The following is a 20,646-nucleotide window of genomic DNA, read 5'->3' as shown; positions in this document are numbered from 1 at the left end:
GTGTTCCTAAACTTGTTTAACATTCTAAGGCTTTTGTCAAATTATTACACAGCAGGGCTAGGGAAAATGAGACTATCCTAAGAACAAATCATAACAACAAAACATAACATAAACATGAACATGAGCTTGATGTAAATTGTAACAATCACACAATCAAATTCAATACATGTTGGAGTTCTGAACAGCTAAAATTAACAATGCATTTGAATTGAGAATCATGGAATTGAAAAGAGTGATAACCCTCAAAGCTAACAGTTCATGGAAATAACAAAACTAAACTATTCTACTGATGCTCTGGCTAATCCAGGCATACCCACAACAACACCAAACACCTTCTATTTATACCCAATTTACATAATTAGGGTTCATACACCCAATTCCCAAAAATACCCGAATACAGTTGAAATTAGGGTTTGTTGAATCTTACCCATACTTCTCTGATTTGCTTCATAGCCTTCGACCCATTCTTCTGCTTCCTCCCATGCTTCTTTGGTGCGAGTTGGTGCCCTAATCCTTACCCCTACTCCAACTAATATTAACCTAATTCTTCACTGAGAGGAGAAGGTGAATATGTAGGCTGATAATAGGTGGATAGAGGAGTGATGGTGATGTGTGAGGGTTTGTTTACTCGAGCTTTGCTCGAGTTGGTGGAGGCAGCAGGAGAAGGTGGTGGGAATGGTGGTGCGGCAGGGTATGGTGGTGTTGCAGAGGGTGAGGGAGAAAGAGAAGAAGTCGATGGAAAATGGATTGGGGTGCGTTTGTTTTGGGTATAGGGTATTTGGTACTCGGGTGTTGAGTGGGTTTAGCAATTGTTGATGAACAGCGAGGATGCGACGTTGGATGTGAAGATGATGGGTCGATCTAACGGCGAGACAGAAGGAAGCGAGGAGCGACCGTTGGATGCGGAAGTACAACGAAACTGACGGCTCAAGATGGAGTTAGGTGCTGTAGTGTTTGACAGGAGCTTCAGACTTCGATGCACGACGATGAAGCGACCGTAGGATGCATCTGTGGATCCAATCTGACGGCTACGAGCTTAGGCAGGCTTTGGGCTTGGTCTTGGACTTAGGTTAGAGTTTGGGCTTAGACAATTCTGAGCCCACTTCTTCTTTAAGAACAAATTCTTCCTTCCAAGCCCACTTCTAGTTGGTCCGGCTCTTGCAAACATCGTTCTTCGCTGCCTTTCTGCGGGAGTCTTTGTCGTTTCTTTGCTCTTTTCACTCCGTGAGTTAACCAGGCTTTATTTAGTACCTAAAAATGCAAAATTAATTAAGAAAAGTATTTATTCTTGAAAACAAAGAAAATACAGAATATGGGATAAAATGTAGAATTAATGCACAAAAGATGAGTTAAATGCCAAGAAAAATATATAGAAATATGCACTTTTTAGCACTCATCAAATACCCCCAAACCTGAATTTTACTTGTCCTCAAGTAAAACAAAACTAAGGAAATCCTACCTATACCACTGTCGCTGGTCTCTCGAATGCATTTAGCGTATGCACTAAGCCTTTTAAACCACTAAGTGTCCCTAGTGGACGAGTGAAGTCTCGTGAAGGTTTGCTTAGAACGTACCTACAAAGTTCTAGGTCAAAATATAAGCTCAGATTTCATGAAATGTGACATGTGCAAGACAGTAGAAGCTCACAGCAAAATGGAGATGTCAATCTAGCTATCAAAGGCACAATCCTAGCACTGATAACAAATAAAGACATGTGATAAGAGTGTAAAGTGTATCTACACATGTGTAAAGAAAGATCGGATGTTATGACTACTAATCACCAAGAGATAGTTTCTCAGGCTAAGAACCAAGGTCGAAATCTAGCTAGCTGTCCGGACTTTACGAGAATTGTGAATGAGTTGGAGGTATTTCACAATTACTCGCGTTGTACATCAATGGCATACACCCTCCTTGCTTATTACAATGAAACAACAAAACGACTCTTTACATGACTCTTATTTACATTGACTACTCTCTTTTATTTTTGGAACAAGAGAGGATGGAATTGATAAATACTTGATTTTTTTTTTTTTGATTTTTTTTTTTTTTTTCTGAATATACATCATTTTTTTTTTTTAACAAGGTAACACATTTGATACATATTCAAAAGGAAACAAAAAATTACATGACTCTTAGCAAGAGGTAGCCCTTTTTGATGCACCCAGTTAAATTCGATGGTTGACTTTCTTAATGTAACCTCCACCTTCTATCCCAACCAACCAAAGAACAAGCTAGTCAAGTTTCGTTCAGTATTCTAAAGTGATTGGCAATCTAACTTCCTATCAAACACCTTGAAGATCGAGGCTATACATGTATTGGTAGATCGTGCGCGTGCAAGTTTCTTATCACTATGTGAATTGTGCTATAATCAGGGTGCCTAAATATCTAGACTAAGACTCCTAAAAATTACATATTTGCACAAGAGTCAACATTTCAAGGTAAATGAGCTCCATTTTTATGTTTTTTTTATCATTTTTTAATTTTTTTTTTTGGAATTTTTAAATTTTTCAAAAAGATTCAAAAAGAAGGAGTTCTTGTTTTCAATTATGGCATATTATCGTGGTATCTACTCTATACCCCCAAACCTAAACTAAACATTGTCCTCAATGTTTCAAAATATGAACAAAATTATAATCCAACATATGAAAAGGATCATGTTGAGTAGAGAAAAAGTATAGAGAATACCCGATTTCGGCGAAAGCAATATTAGAACTCCGTTATTCAAGGCAAAAATCCAACATATGTCAGCCGAGATCATATTGGATTAGCAAAATATGTACAAAAGAAACAATTGATTTAACTAAGAAATTATCTACTGGATTATATGCAAGAAAATTCTTCCGTACATTTGGTTTTGATGGGATTGGACTTTTTGGTGAAAGTAAAATTTGGTTTTGTCGGGAGACATTTGGTTTTTACGGGAAAAAGAAAAATTTTGGTTTTAAAATTGGGAGCAAGCCCACAGTTTGGGTTCAGGGGCCCAGAAGTTCTGTTTCAGTTGGGTTTTGGGCTAACAGAATAGCCAAAATTCGAGGCCCAGTTGGGCTTTGAAAACTTTTACAAATTTTGTTTTGGGTCAAGCCCACAGTAGAAACAGGCCCAGAAGCTCAGAAACAAAATAAGCCTTTTAGGGAAAAAAGGCGGGTTTGCAGTTTGTTTGAGGCCCAAAGTTCAGTTTAAAAAGTTGGCCTAGATTTTGGTTTTAAGAGTTACAATTACAGGCCCACAGTAAATTCAAACAAGCCCAAAACAGTTTTAAACAAACTCAAAAACAAATTAATCAAGCCCACAAACTGGGTTCAGGAGCCCAGTTGTGTTTGAAGGTTTGAATTCGTTCTGGCCCAGTTGGTAAGGCCCAAAGTTCGCTGAAAAACTAATCCCACTTGGGTTGAAGATGTTTTGAAAATTTTAGCTTGGGTTACAACCCAGAGTTCTGAAACAGAAAATTATTGCAAGCCCACAAATTAAACACAATTACACAGCCCAGTTGGGATTTTAGTTTAGGCTTACGATTTGATTAGGGGAGCTCAGTTGGGTTTTAAAACTTTAAAACGTTTTTCAAATTTTTGGTCTGGGTCTAAGCTCACAATGTAGGGGTTTAAAGTTCAGTTGAGTCTAAACCCACGAATGGTTGGAGCCCACAGTTTAAACAAATTTCAGTTTGAGGCCCAAAATGTAACTAAGTCCACAGTCCAATTCACAAGCCCATAATCACTTTTAGAATTTACACAGCCCAAAAAGAAGTGCAACTGGGTTTGAAAATGGTTGTCAACTTTTGTTTGGGTCAAGCCCACAGTTCAGTTCAATCTAATTTACAAACCCAGAAAATTTTACACAAGCCCACAGTTTAGGCTTACTCTTGTAGCACAGCCCAGCTATTCTGTTTTAGTTGCACAGCCCAGTTGGGCTTGGTTCACAGCAACAGTAACAAGAAGAAGCAGCAGCAGTAGGAGGCAGCAAGACAGCAGCAGCAGCAACACAGAAAACAGCAGCAACACCAGAGGCTGGCTGTAGCAGCACCTGTTGGCTCAAAAGAGAAGATCAGTCTCTTTGAAGCGAAGCATAGCACATCAAGATGGATATACTAACAAAGGGAAGGTGCAGCTGACTACAGGGAGACAACTGCAGCTAACATAGACTCAATGGTAGTTGCAATGATAAGACTCAATGCTTAAGTACAGGTGATATTGCTAAGATGCACACCAATGCTTCAGATGTAGTGATGCTTTGTAGGTATATTTCAGAGGAAGGCTACAGAGCAATGAGCAAAGCCACATTAGTAGTTTGCAGATACAGGGCTAAGCAAAGCTACAAATGCAGTGAACAAATATGCAGACAATGAGCAAAGCCAATGTCAAACTGAGAAAATCACAGACAATGAGCAAAGCAACAGGGCAATGCTACAGATGCAGTGATGATTTGCAGGAATGCAGTGATATGCAAACTAAGATGCAAACTAATATGCAAGATGCTAATGCAAGTTACACTAAGATGCAGTTAACCTAAGATGCAATGCAAAACAGTTAAGTTACACTAAGATGCTGAAAAACTAAGTTACAGGGCAGTAACAACTTCAACCACACAGCAGCCAAATCCCCGGCAACGGTGCCAAAAACTTGATAGTCTTTGAAAGGGGACAGAAAATAAGAGAAAGAGGAAGCCTACATGTTATAACCGCAAGTGCACGGTGTCGGTTGTAGCTTGTGCAAATACGGGTCGAATCCACAGAGACAAGGTGTGTGTGAGTTGAAATTTCCTAAACTGTTTTCTATGCTGTGAACTAACTAAACAAGGATATGAAAACTAACAGTGAATTGAACTAACAGAATTAAACAAGACACTAACAGGACATGAAACAGCAAACTAAATGAAGATGAAAGAAGTTGTGGATTAAGAAGATCAGTGAAATAAGGGGTTTGATTTCACCCTAGTTCATGCTATGCATTTTCTTATTGAAATGTTAAGCACAACTATAGTTCTTTCCAAAGTACTAGTTGTCTTTTTAAGGTACAACTAGTCAAAGGTATGTGAATTCAGCATGAAGTTGCAGCTTAAACTAAGTTCAAGTGTTCCTAAACTTGTTTAACATTCTAAGTCTTTTGTCAAATTATTACACAGCATGGCTAGGGAAAATGAGACTATCCTAAGAACAAATCATAACAACAAAACATAACATAAACATGAACATGAGCTTGATGTAAATTGTAACAATCACACAATCAAATTCAATACATGTTGGAGTTCTGAACATCTAAAATTAACAATGCATTTGAATTGAGAATCATGGAATTGAAAAGATTGATAACCCTCAAAGCTAACAGTTCATGGAAATAACAAAACTAAACTATTCTACTGATGCTCTGGCTAATCCAGGCATACCCACAACAACACCAAACACCTTCTATTTATACCCAATTTACATAATTAGGGTTCATACACCCAATTCCCAAAAATACTCGAATACAGTTGAAATTATGGTTTGTTGAATCTTACCCATACTTCTCTGATTTGCTTCATAGCCTTCGACCCATTCTTCTGCTTCCTCCCATGCTTCTTTGGTGCGAGTTGGTGCCCTAATCCTTACCCCTACTCCAACTAATATTAACCTAATTCTTCACTGAGAGGAGAAGGTGAAGATGTAGGCTGATAATAGGTGGATAGAAGAGTGATGGTGATGTGTGAGGGTTTGTTTACTCGAGCTTTGCTCGAGTTGGTGGAGGCAGCATGAGAAGGTGGTGGGAATGGTGGTGCGGCAGGGTATGGTGGTGTTGCAGAGGGTGAGGGAGAAAGAGAAGAAGTCGATGGAAAATGGATTGGGGTGCGTTTGTTTTGGGTATAGGGTATTTGGTACTCGGGTGTTGAGTGGGTTTAGAAATTGTTGATGAACAACGAGGATGCGAAGTTGGATGCGAAGATGATGGGTCGATCTAACGGCGAGACATAAGGAAGCGAGGAGCGACCGTTGGATGCGGAAGTACAACGAAACTGACGGCTCAAGATGGGGTTAGGTGCTGTAGTGTTTGACAGGAGCTTCAGACTTCGATGCACGACGATGAAGCGACCGTAGGATGCATCTGTGGATCCAATCTGACGGCTACGAGCTTAGGCAGGCTTTGGGCTTGGTCTTGGACTTAGGTTAGAGTTTGGGCTTAGACAATTCTGAGCCCACTTCTTCTTTAAGAACAAATTCTTCCTTCCAAGCCCACTTCTAGTTGGTCCGGATCTTGCAAACATCGTTCTTCGCTGCCTTTCTGCGGGAGTCTTTGTCGTTTCTTTGCTCTTTTCACTCCGTGAGTTAACCAGGCTTTATTTAGTACCTAAAAATGCAAAATTAATTAAGAAAAGTATTTATTCTTGAAAACAAAGAAAATACAGAATATGGGATAAAATGTAGAATTAATGCACAAAAGATGAGTTAAATGCCAAGAAAAATATATAGAAATATGCACTTTTTAGCACTCATCAGCCTGGCTCCACAATCCCAATGAAGTCTTTAAGTCGTTAACCTGATTTTAGAGAAGAAAATCAAAGGTTAATGGAGATCGACTCTAGCGAGCGCACTAGTAGACACAAACGTGTGGGGATTAGTTTTTCTCAATGCTAGATGTCTCCTTTATATAGCCTTCAAATCAGGGTTTTTCCTTAGTTACAAAGCAATCCTTATTCACCGTTAGATGAAAACCTGATTTAGATTCAAGCTAAAATTTCTCAACCGTTAGATCGAAAACTTAGCTTGTCACACACACTTGAGTAAACGTTTACTGGGTTCGTGAAAACCATGCCCAAACGTGTACGTGTATGTTGGTTCAACATAGTAACCCAAAAGGTTAACCATATGAGCATTTCATATTAACCTTGTTCTTCTTCACCATAACTAGTTCAATTGACTCAAATGAACTAGTTAAAGAGTTGTTCAATTGCTATGAGATCTTATGTAACTACACAAGACACAATTGAAACAAAGATGATTCGATTCGATTGAATCGGCTCATGAACAATATAGCCACGGTTTGCATAAAGCATTCCTTAGTAATTAATGTTTCTTGTTCAGAGCACATAATTAGATCATAACCTCTTAAGTTCACAATCAAGTTCGCGGACTTATGTTAATCGGTTGAGTTTTCCAAACTCAACAGAAATTCTCAGAAAGAGAACTTCCGCCAGTTCGCGGACTGGGTTCGCGGACTGAGTTCGCGGACTGAGTTTGCAAATGAGTTTTGGAAAATCCAGCAGAAATTCTCAGTCGAGAACTTCCGAAAGTTCGCGGACTGAGTCTACGGACTGGGTTCGCGGACTTGGAAAGCCAATTCCATAATCCTCCCGATTTCTCTTGATCAACAAAGTTCGAAAACTTCGGTTCAAGGAATACATGGTTATGTAATCTAAACTCTCATTTGAATCATTGAGACATTCTCAGAGGACGCTATGTAGCCGTTATTCACAGACCGATTCACGTCAGAGCAATTCTCAAAGTGATTGAAACTTGACTTTCGTCACTAGGTGAAGATAAACTTGATCAAAGCGAAACGCTTTACCAACACACGATTTCGAGATAAAAGATAAGCAATTAATGCTCATCTCGAAATGTCAAGTGTATATGATCTAGTCTATATAGCATACGACTTTTGTCTCATAAGAAGTAGGAGATAGAATAGATAGACTTTTGAGTGATAGATAAGTTCAAGTCTCCACATACATTTTTGTTGATGAAGTTCCATAGTTCCTTGTATAAATCTTATTCATTGTATGATGAATCGCCATGAATTATTTGAGCTCAACGACACTTTTCTATCCTAGTCCGAGACTTAGCTATGTAGGCTGGAAATCAAGACTCACAGTTTTGATCACTAAGATTGACAAACATGCTTGATATAGCAACACATGCGAGGTTGACCGAGCTATGCTCTAACAGGAAGGACTTTAGGGTTGAGATAGAATATACAACTGGATGGGAACCAGATGCATGAAGTATAGCGGGTGACTTCAATGCGGTGAGGAGAAGACGGGAGAGGAACAAAAGAGGAGGCTCAAAACTTGGTAGGACTCTTTTCAATAATTTTATGGATCAATCTGATTTGATTGACTTACCAGCCAGTGGAGGTCTATACACTTGGACCAATATGAAAAAGGACCCAATTTTATGCAGATTAGACAGAATCCTAATTTCACCAGCTATGGAGCACAAATTCCCTGCAATTGCTCAGACATTATTGTTTAGAGAAACATCAAACCACTCACCACTAATCTTAACAACATGTAATGTTTCTAGTTCTAATCCTCCCTTTAGGATATAACTTTATTGGCTTACTAACCAGACCTTCTTGAGCAATTTATCCATCTGGTGGAGGATAATGCAATATACAGGCTCTCCAAGTTACATACTTCCAAAGAAGCTACAAAATCTAAATTTTTTCTAAAAAGATGGAGTAAGGAACAATATGGACAAATTGCAAGGACGAAAGTTGAATTGAGGTAAAAGATTCATGCATTAAATCTAAAGGAGGAAGGAGTCAAGTTACCATCTGAAGAATTTGTAAATAGAGCTCAATGGAAGGCTGAGCTCAAACAAATCAGACTAGATGAATTCAGAAAATGACAAAGCAGAGCTAAAATTAAATGTCTACAGGAAGGGAATACAACACAAAGTACCTGCACCAGCTTGCTAATGGTAAAAAGAGAAGAAATACAGTACATAAACTGGTGATCAATGGGAAGGACAACTTCAACGTATACATGACTCATCTGATTTCCCTAATATTTCAGAAGAGGAAAAGGAGTGGCTGGAAAGACATATACATGAGGAAGAAGTTTGGTTCAACATAAAAAGTTGTGGGAAAAAAAAATCTCCAGGGCCAGATGGATACCCTATGGAGTTCTTTAAGGTAGAATGGCCGGTTTTAAAGATAGTGATTCCTAAGTTGATTTCTGAGCATCAAGGTGCATTCATAAAAGGCCAACAAATACATGATGGGATTTTAGTAGCAAGTGAGTTATTAGATGCTAGACTCAAGTCTAAAAATCTAGGGATTTTGTGCAAATTGGACATTGAAAAGGCATTTGACAATGTAAATTGGCATTTTCTGGATTCTATTCTGAAGGGAGCTGGCTTTGAGGGTGGATTTATCGGTGCCTTTCCTATGCTCAATCATCTATTCTGATAAATGGAAGTGCTACTTCAAAGTTCAAACATCAAAAAGAGCTAAGACAAGGAGATGCACTCTCCCCATTTCTGTTCATCCTTGTAGCTGAAATATACCCATCAAAAATTGCTAAGAAAAGGAGAAGAACTTAATATGATTTCTGGACTTAATATTCACAATCAAATCAATGTGACTCATCTGTAATTTGCTGATGACACACTGATTTTTGTAGATGCAAAGGAGGAAATGGCAGAAAGCCTAATTCTAATACTTCAAGTGTATGAAGCAATCACAGGGCTGAGGGTCAATCTTGAAAAAAGTAATGTAATCAGTAGAGGTGAAGATCACAAGGTAGAACACACTGCACAGATAATACGTTGCAAGGTAGATAAACTCCCACTTAAATACCTGGGAATACCTCTTCGCTTAACTGTGAAGCAAACTTCTATCTAGATTCAATCTTAGAGAAATTTCAACAGACATTAGCAAAATGGAAGAGAAGATTTCTTACTAGAGCTCAAAGAATAGTCCTCATCAACAGTGCTCTGGTAAGCCTACCTATATACTTCATGTCTCTACTTCAAATTCCAGTGTCAGTGGAAAAGAAAATGGTAAAAATCATGAGAGAATTTTTATGGGGACCTACCTCAGAAAGGAAAAGAATTTGTTGGGTGCCTTGGGATAGAATTAATAGACCCAAAAATTTGGGAGGGTTGGGGATCATAAATTTGAGAGCCATAAATAGGGCAATTCTCTCCAAATGGAGGTGGGAGATATGCACAAGAAAAAGAAGCATTATGAGAAGAATAATCCCGTTGAAATCCAAGTCAGATGCTCAAGACTTATGTCCATTAGAATTCGAATTACCACAAGGTAGAGGAATGTGGAAGGGGATTCAAAAGGGAGGAAACTTAATACAGACTACTGCAAGATTCAATATTGGCAATGGGAGAACTATAAAATTTTGGCTAGATCCATGGTCAAGCCGCACGCTTTTGTATAAAGTATTCCCATTAGTTTACAAAGAAACATCAAACAAGAAGACCAAAATTGCAGACCTAATAAATGTTGGCGCAATGCGGAAATGTGATGGGTTTATGGAAATGATTTTGAAAGAGAGGTTGGTTAATTGGAAAGTGAGGCTTTGATTAATATGAAAATGAAAATGTTACAAGAGTTTTGTGTAGCAACTTTGGCTTCCACTAGTTGTTTACAAAGAGGCACTTTGGCTCTTACTCTAACTCTAGCTCTCACTCTACTACTTACTCACTCACTTGAGTTGTGGATGACCACAAAGGCCAACATTTGCTTCTATTTATACTACTTCATGACCAACTACTAAGAATACTCTAGACTTGGAAATCTCTAGAGCTAATTGACCTAGATCATTCTAGAGAAAGAATTCTCTAGATACACATGATGGAAAATGTCTTAGAAGACTCTAGAATGGGCTTGCACTCTTTTTATCTTAGAAGAGTCTAGATATCTCTAGACTGGGCCTATGCATTTAGATAAGCCCATGGGAGTTATAGTTAGCTATCTAGATAATTCTAGATTTACCCATCACAATTATCAAATGTTTTTAACACCCCCTCTTAATTGTGATGTTGAGCTTATCTCTAAAATGATTGAATTTATCCACCGTGACTGCTTTTGTGAAAATGTCCGCATTTTGTTCTTGCGTCGGACAGAATTGGAGCTCGATTTCCTTGTTCTCTACTAACTCTCTGATGAAGTGATGTCGTAGCTCTATATGCTTCGTCCGTCCGTGGAACACTGGATTTTTGTCATTGCATTGCATTGTAGACATATTGTCACAGTAGATAGTTGTTGGTTCTTTTTGCTTTTGTTGTAGGTCGGTCATTATTCTTCTTAACCATACCGCTTCACATGCTGCACTTGTTGATGCTATGTACTCTGCTTCGGCTGACGATAGTGCCACCGTACTTTGTTTTTTGGAACTCCAAGAGATAACTTTTGTTCCCATACAGAAAACATAGCCTGATGTGCTCTTTCGGTCTTCAATAGAACCTGCCCAATCGCTATCTGTGAAGCCAATTAAATCATTATCTTTTTCTCTTGTATACTTGATGCCAAAATTCTTTGTTCCCTTGATATATCGAAGAATTCTTTTTGCGGCGGCGTAGTGTAACTTGCTTGGCTCGCTCATAAATCGAGAAACAATGCTGGTTGCATTGACGATGTCTGGCCTTGTATTTGTTAAGTAGATCAGTGAGCCGACTAGACTTCTGAATAAGGTTGGATCTACTTTTGGCGCTCCATCATTTTTTATCAACTTCTCATTAGTACCCATTGGAGTTGAAATTGGTTTGCAATCCATCATGTTGAACCTTTTCAGTAAGTCTTCCGCATATTTTTCTTGAGAAATGAATATTTCTTCTGGAGATTGTTTTACTTGAATCCCAAGAAAATATCGCATAAGTCCTAAGTCTGTCATCTCATATTCTTTCATCACTCCTTCTTAAATTTTTCTGTCATCTCTTGTTTTGTACTGGCATAAATTAAATCATCAACATAGAGACAGACAATTAGGAAGTCCGTACCTTGTTTTCTGATGTAGAGTGATGGCTCACTTGGACTTTCTCAAATCCATTTCGGAAATACTGTCGATTTTGCTGTTCATGCACGCGGTGCTTTCTTAAGACCGTATAGTGCTTTGCGGAGACGATATACCATTTTTTCTTTTCCTTTTCGGATTATCCTTGAGGTTGTTCAACGTACACCTCTTCTTCTAGTTCTCCGTTTAGGAACGCCGACTTTACGTCTAATTGGTAGACTTTCATTTTGAGTTGAGCTGCCAAAGCTAACACCATCCGAATTGTTTCCATGCGAGCGACTGGGGCGAATGTCTCGTTGTAGTCAATTCCTGGTTGCTGGGAATATCCTTTTGCAACTAGCCTTGCTTTGTGCTTTGAATTGACCCATCTTCATTATATTTTATCTTGTAGACCCATTTCAGACCAATTATTTCTTTATCAACTGGCTGATTGACGAGCTCCCATGTCTTATTTTTCTCATTACTCGCATTTCTTCGTCCATGGCGTTTCTCCATTTTTCTTCTTTCCGCTTCCTCATATTTTTGAGGTTCTAGTGCTATAAAAGCACAATTAGATACATTATAAATATCTCTTAGGGAACGCACCTTTCTAGGTGGGGCACTTGAGTCAGATGAGCTTGGACTTTGTTGTGTTGGACTAGGAGATCTCGGGCTTGCTGGTGGAGTGTTTTCTTCTTGGTGTGACAGATATGGCTCTTCTTCGATGAGTAGTGGAGACTCGTGGTTATCTGGTTCATCATTCCAATCCCAAGCTTTGAATTCATCAAAGATAACATCTCTTGATATTACCAGTTCCTTTGTATCTGGATTTAGAAGTCTATAGGCTTTAGACTCCTCGCTATATCCGATGAATATAAGCTTTTCTCCTTTTTCATCGAACTTTTCTCTATGTTGGGATGGAATATGTGAGTATGCTACACAACCAAAAATTCTGAAAGAAGTTACCTCAGGCTTTTTCTTATGCCATCCCTCGTATGGAGTTTTTTGTGAACCGCTTTTGTTGGCGAGCGATTAAGGATGTACACTGCTGTGTTGACTGCTTCCGCCCAGTAGGTGTTGGGTAGCTTCCTTGCTTTTAGCATACTGCGAGCCATTTCCACGATCGTACGATTTTTCCTTTCCGCGACGCCGTTTTGTTGTGGAGTGTATCGGACGGTGAGCTCCTTTTTAATTCCATTTTCTTTGCAGTAGTTGATAAACTCTTTTGAAGTAAATTCTCCACCACGGTCTGTACGGAAACTTTCAATTGATGGCCACTTTGCTTCTCTGCCAGCGCCTTGAATTCTAGGAATTTAGTGAATGCCTCGGACTTTTGCTCAGAATGTACACCCACATCATCCTGGTATAATCGTCCACGAATAAGAGAAAATATCTTCTGTTGTTGAGTGAAGTTGTTCTTGTCGGACCGCATATATCAGCGTGCACCAATTCGAGGGGCCTTCTTGCTCTCCACGATGTCTTCGTAAATGGAAGTCTATGAAACTTCCCTAGAATACAACCTTCACATACTTTATCTCCACCGTCGATATTGGGAAGACCAATTACCATGCCTTTTGATTTTAGAACCTTTAAGGATCTGTAGTTGAGATGCCCGTATCTCAAATGCCATAGCTTTCCTTCGTCAATATGGTTGGTACTCATTGCACAATTTTCAATTGATGGCATAGATAGGGAAAGACAAAATTTCCTGACATTTTTACTTTTGCCACCAATTGATTATTAATTTTATCGTAAATTGTGCATTCTCCGTCTTCGAAATGTAGTGAGTACCCTTTTCTTATAAGTTGTCCAACACTTAATAAATTTTGAGCTAGGCCAGGAACATAAAGAACATCAGATATGTATCGAGTTTTACCTGACCTTGTACGTACGGATATGACTCCTCTTCCTTCAACATTCTGGAACTTTCCATCTCCAAGTTTGACTGGCGGAATCTCTTGTTCCTCCAATTTTACGAAATATTCTTTGTTTCCTGTCATATGGCTGCTGCATCCGCTGTCGACGTACCATATACCTTGCGATTCTTGTTGCGAGGTGAGGCAGGAATAAATACTTGATTCTGAGAATTGTTTTCTCGGAATAGTTTGCTTCATTAAGCCAACAATCTTTCTCCATGTGATTTAATTTATCACACTTGGTGCACTTATACTTGCAATCTTCAGTTGCATGTCCAAACTTTTTGCAAACATGCATCGGAGATTTGAGGAGTTATTTTTTCCGTACCTTTGATTGTTGTTTCTATAACCTCCTTTTCCTTTTCCACGTCCGCGGTAGAAATTTCTGGGTCCTTGATTTGACGTCGACCCTTTCTCGTACTGCGAGTTGGATGACGATCCCCCTCTGGAGCTTTCTTTTTGGCTTCTGTATTTTTTTCTCACTGAAATTTATTTTTGATTGAAATGCCTGCTCCAATGGTTGCTCCGCGAACCTATTTATTCTTTTCTCGTGCGCCTCGAGTGAACCCATTAATTCATGTACCGAGAGAGTCGATAAATTTTTTGATTCTTCAATGGCAGCGACGATATGATCAAATTTGAATGGTAAGCTTCTTAATATCTTTTCTACCACTCTTTTATTTTCAATGGTATCTCCATAACTACTGATTTGATTTACTATGCCAGTAACTCTTGAGAAGAAGTTCTGGATAGTTTCATTTTCTTTCATAAGTAAATTATCAAAATCTCGCCATAAATTTTGTAGTTTAATGGAGATTACCTTTTCTGATCCTTGGAATGCTACTTTGAGAATATTCCAGGCCTCCTGTGAAGTTTTTGCCACCGAAATTCGAGGAAAAATAGCTTTGCTTACGCCCTGTTGTAGAAACAGTAATGCTTTAGCATCTTTCTTCTTATTTTCCTTATACTCTTTTTTCTCTGCGTCCGTCCATGACGACAGAGTTTCTGCCGACTCTGGTACTTTATAACCTTCTTCTATAAAATCCCATAGGTCTTGTGAAATGAATAGTGTCTTCATTTGTAGACTCCAATAATCGTAACTCTCACCATCAAAAATTGGAATTAGACTTTGGGCATAGTTGAAACCTTGAATATTTTGGTTAATTGCCATGAGTAGAGTTTTAGGATTACTGGGTTAGGTTTGCTCTGATACCAAATTTGTTGGCGCAATGCGGAAATGTGATGGGTTTATGGAAATGATTTTGAAAGAGAGGTTGGTTAATTGGAAAGTGAGGCTTTGATTAATATGAAAATGAAAATGTTACAAGAGTTTTGTGTAGCAACTTTGGCTTCCACTAGTTGTTTACAAAGAGGCACTTTGGCTCTTACTCTAACTCTAGCTCTCACTCTACTACTTACTCACTCACTTGAGTTGTGGATGACCACAAAGGCCAACATTTGCTTCTATTTATACTACTTCATGACCAACTACTAAGAATACTCTAGACTTGGAAATCTCTAGAGCTAATTGACCTAGATCATTCTAGAGAAAGAATTCTCTAGATACACATGATGGAAAATGTCTTAGAAGACTCTAGAATGGGCTTGCACTCTTTTTATCTTAGAAGAGTCTAGATATCTCTAGACTGGGCCTATGCATTTAGATAAGCCCATGGGAGTTATAGTTAGCTATCTAGATAATTCTAGATTTACCCATCACAATTATCAAATGTTTTTAACAATAAACAATGGGAGATGGGCCATAAATTTAAAGAACACAACATCCTCAGTACTTAATGTGCAGCTATCCATCGTCTTAGCCTTCTTAGGAGCACCCCCTACATTGACAGATGCAGAGGATCAGGTTACTTGTCAGTCAGGCACTTATACAGCAAAGGAGGGATAACAACACATTATGAAGATCCTACACCCTGACCCTCCAGATTTTGAGTATATATCAGATTTTGAGTATAACCATAGACAACTTAAACCACAGAGGAAGCAATATTGCAGAGACAAATTCCTGCTTCTGCAATTCTGTGATGGAAACAATTGATCATCTTCTACTGAATTGTAACTTCTCACAGGAAATATGGAATTACTTATCATCAAGAATGGAGCCCCAATGGACATACAAGCTAATAATTCAAGAGCAATTTCTCGGATGGCAATGCAGGAAGGGGAGAAAAATAAAGAGTAAAGTTTGGCCAGTTTTACCATTTGCAGTGGCATGGTCTATTTGGAAAGAGAGAAATAGAAGAGTGATGGAGAAGAAGCGTCAAAGAGATAAGGAGGAAATCATCATTGAAATTAAACGCAAGATATTTCAGTGGGGATCACTTCAAAACTGGTTTAAATTTTACTCCTTTCGGGACCTAATTACACACTGGGAAACTGTCATGAACTGTAATGTAACTTAGCTTATTGTTGGCTTGATATGTAGGCTTAAGTTGCAACCTTCTGCTTTATTCCTATTAATAAAATTCTACCCCTTAGAGAAAAAAAAAAACAAAACAAAAACTGCTCTTTGTGTGGCAGAGGAGAGGAGACACAGGACCATCTTTTCCAGCACTGTAAGATTGCATACAAGATTTGGTGCAACTTAACACCTTTTACATGATGGACTTGGGTATTACCGGGTTCAATGAAAACTTTAGCAGAATCATGGCATACTACACAATTCTCTGAATCGGAAGCTACATATGGAAATTGATCCCAGCAGCAATCATTCACACCATATGGAAAGAGAGGAATTGCAGGAGATTTGAAGCAAGCTACTTATTCAAAACAAATGATGATCTTATCTTTGAAGCCAAGTCTTCGATTTTAACTTGGGCAGCAGCTGCTGGTCACAGAGTTTACCTAAAGATCTCCAATACTGTTATGTCCAATTGGCAGTCAATCTTTTTATAATTCTCTATTAGTTTTGTTCTTTTTTTTCTTTGCTTCATCTACCTCTGGTAGATTACTTTGTACATTCCTTCTCCTTTTAATAAATTTTCCAAAAAAAAAAAAAAGAGATTAGATCTTAGAATAGTTTTTAAAACACCGAACACATGGTCTAATCTGGGATAATCGTGTAATATTCCAACTTTATCCATTATAATGCAACTTAATCGGAAAGTAGTCTACTTGTTCCCGTGTTGAACTATTTTAGTTCAAGTTGTCCCCTGTAAAGATTAAGACTGAATCCAATATTTGTTTAAACTGACTAATACTGGTAATACTATAATCCACGTTTATTAAATAATAAGCATGTTGACCATGACTTTGAGTAGCAGTTATCCTGTCATGCGTCATGTGATTGTGGGATTGATTGCTTTTCAAATTGCAACGTTTTGTGACGCAGACAAGAATAAAAGAATATTGCCTACCTAATCCCAAATTTGCCAGGTTTCACGGCAACTGTACTGGCTTCTTATTTTTCACATGTTGACTTCTAATCACAATTTATTTTTTTACGCCGGCTTCGACCATTGATTCAAGAAAAAGATGATGGAGTATATCTAAAGACTTAAAGGCCTAGACAAATAAAGCTCTCACGCTGAATGGTTAGGAAACCCTCGCTTTCCAAGCCTTTTTTAAGTTTTGTGAAATGAGAGCTTTGGTGAGGACATTTGGCAACGTATGATTGGTTTCAATAAAAACATTATATAGGAAAAAGAATAATTAACAGAGTAAACAGAGGAAAACGTTGAAAAAAGATTGGATTTGGAAATCGATAGCCTACCGTATTAGGACTCAAAGTTATATTAGGAATCCATAAACTCTTACCAGGAAAGTGTAGAAAACCAACTAAAAACGGAATTTTGAAACTCTATAATACTAAAGCGTATTACATAGCACGATTTAACTCCAGCGTATGAATACCTCCTCTTTTAAGTTCTTTTTTTGTTTATCTTTTTAAGTTCAGAAACAAACTTCTTTGCCGGAAAGAATTCAAACATATGTTACCTATCAATACTATGGTTACCATTTAAAAACCAATAAAAGAGTTTCAAAAAGAAACATGTAGAATTGCTAGGAGGTTGAAACTATATCAACAAGCCCTTTTATGTAGCATTAAGATTAAGATTGATGATGGAGAAACACCGACGAGAAAGGGTGAAAAAAGTGCTGTCATGGCAACAGAGCCTTGCATAAAAGGTTTGTATTTTTCAATGTTGCAGTTTGGAAATAATTAGTAAAAAAAACAAATATAAGTTTGGTGTATTTGTATTTTGAGTATAAAATCATACTCATGGTGTACCTTGAATTTGCTGGAAAATACAGATGCAATGTGTGATTCTGAACACGCTAATCTCGAGTCTCTAAGCTTGATTGAGGATATTTAAATCTGCAAGTAGCTGAGTACTACTATATAGGTCCCAAAGATTACGACAGTAAACAACAACAAAAGGGAAACTTACTGGTATGTACCACTCCGATAGTTTGCATTCGTAGTGTACCTGGAATTTGCTTTAGAACTCAGTAATCTCAGGTCTCTAAGCTTGATTAGGGATATTGAACTCTACAAGTTGAGTACTACTACATAAGTCCCAAAAATTAAGAAAGTAAACAACACCAAATGGGAAACTCACTGGTGCATAGAGGTCTAATAGTTTGCATTCTATTCTATGCAGTGGTCTTCATGAAAGTGTTTTGAGCTATCGTTTGCGTTGAATACAATTTCCTTGATCGTGTTAACTTTGACTGATTTTTTCATGAGCTACACGATTAAGGACTGCTTGATGCATGTAAGTTATGCCTAATAAAAGTTTTATTTGCAGACTTAAAAGAATATATAGGAAGGATATCAGTGGTAGAGCAAGCACAAATTTGGCATGTAACCCAGCACGTGCCATGATTATAATTGTGTGTGTTTTTATTTGAAGTAAAACGCAACAAGCCATGTTTAAAAAATGAGCTAATTTTATTTGCAAAATTGAGCCTAGCAACAGGCATCTGCAGCCAACCATATATTATTGCATTAATATTCCTACCATGCCATGAGGCATACTCTCAAACACTGCTTGGCCACAACTGACTGACCAAGCACAAATTTAAATAGCGCCTGCTTATCAGGCACAATTGCAAACCTCAATCAATGTTAGCGCCCATTTTTAACTGCACTTGACTATATGTACGCCGAAAAACGAAATCTAGGTTAGTTTTTTCTTCTATGGATGCTATGTGTCTTATAACTGAGGTAATGATATTATTAGTGAAAACGTTGGTCAAGACGCTAGCTTCATCACTTGAACCTACGTGTGTCCTAACAAGGTAATGCTATACGTTCTCTTGCTTTTTTGTGTTGTGAAATAATGTTGCTGATAAATTATTTGACCGATTGGATGTAGCATCAAAAAAAAAAAAAAATCATTTAAGTGGTTTGTGAAGGATAATGACTAATGAGAGTAGTTCAATGGAAATGCTTAGAAACACTTTTGAATGGATTAAACAGTTTAGTACGTACTTTCATTATCAAGCTCACCGCTACTCTAATAATTATGAAAGCATCAGTCTTTCAACTAAACATGAAGAAGAAAAAGAAAGAAATCTACTGCTGCTGGTGATGATATTGTGTTGCTTCTGAAGCACTTTAAGGTAAACATAATAGTATGAGATACCTCTGCATTCTTTTGTTAGTCTTATTTTGTTCGTTTTCTGTATATCAAAAGTCAAAACTAATGTGGTTATTTCAGTACCGTAAAAGAAAATCATGATTATGTTTACTTACAAGGTATATTATTGGTGGTAAAAAAAAAAAACAATTCAAGTATATACATATGATTTTGGACTAAATATCATATATCTTTCAATCTCACACTAAATAAATCGTCATTAGAGTTGCATGCTTGATACTCTCTCATGTACTAAAGATTGTGTGTTGGTAGTACTGTTTGGTTGGAATACTTGGGTGAGAGGAGGACAATAATAGGCTTAATGATACTATTATATTTAGTTAGTTGAGATGAAATAATTAAGAAAGGAGATGAAATTTATTCGCATTGGGCACAAATATGATATTAAGGCCTAGACAAATAAAGTTCCCACATTATTGAACAACGAAAAAACCTTCGTTTTTATTGGCCGAAATAAGCCTTTAGTGGTTTTTGGGAAACTAGATTTTAGCCTGTGCTGCGCGTCGGACATTTTCTTCTTTTTGATTGGGCATGCGAAGGTTTCGCTCCGCCCCATGGGGATGCATTTTTGATTTGGTGTAACAAGGCTTCACGCCGAATCGTCTCGATGCATTAAATAGGCGGAGAATAGATAAAGAATATATGCGGATTTTTTTTTCTTTTATTTGCGAAAAAATGTGAAATATGCGGGTTTCTTTCCGTTATGTATCAATTTGGAAAAAGAAGTTATAATACGGTAGATACACGATTTCCGTTATGTATCAGACACAATAATTTAAGTTTTTCTTTTGAGTTTGTAACTTTAATCCTAGACAAATAAAGTTCCGATGTTGAACGGTGAGGAAATCCTCGCTTCCTATTGGCCAAAATAGGTATCAAATAAAAGATAAAAGGGGAAAAAAGATTCCATAATTTTTTTGCGAAAATAAAAATAAAAAATAAAAAAAATCTGTTCATATTTTCCACCTATTTAATGTATTTGCCCCGTCACCACCAATAAAAAATATGGCACGGGACAGGGCGAAGCCCCCGCAAACCAAATGAAAAATGCATCACCACAGGGAGGGGCAAAGATCCGCGCACACCAAATCAAAAATGTATCGCCTCGGGGCGGCCGAAGCCCCGCGCATACCAAATCAAAAATGCATCGCCACGGGGCGGGTGAAGCCCCACGCACACAAATTTAACAGAAAAAATGCCCTCTGCGTAGCACAAATCTAGTTGTCTTGAAAGCTAAAAGTGCATCACATTAGGTCTTATGGTCACTCCAATAACCTGCCACCTCAGTTGTTGGAAGGGACGATCCCTAAAATTGACTTCAAACCGGAGTAGCAGTAATAATCAAGTCCAAAAATGAAAGAAAAGCAAAAGAACACCAGACATGGCCAGAGAGGCTACCTTCCGGACTA

The sequence above is a fragment of the Papaver somniferum genome, chromosome 10 (genome assembly GCF_003573695.1).
Source record: "Papaver somniferum cultivar HN1 chromosome 10, ASM357369v1, whole genome shotgun sequence".
Classification (NCBI taxonomy): Eukaryota; Viridiplantae; Streptophyta; class Magnoliopsida; order Ranunculales; family Papaveraceae; genus Papaver; species Papaver somniferum.
The sequence above is the reverse complement of the archived record's forward strand: the minus strand, read 5'-3'. Positions refer to the sequence as shown.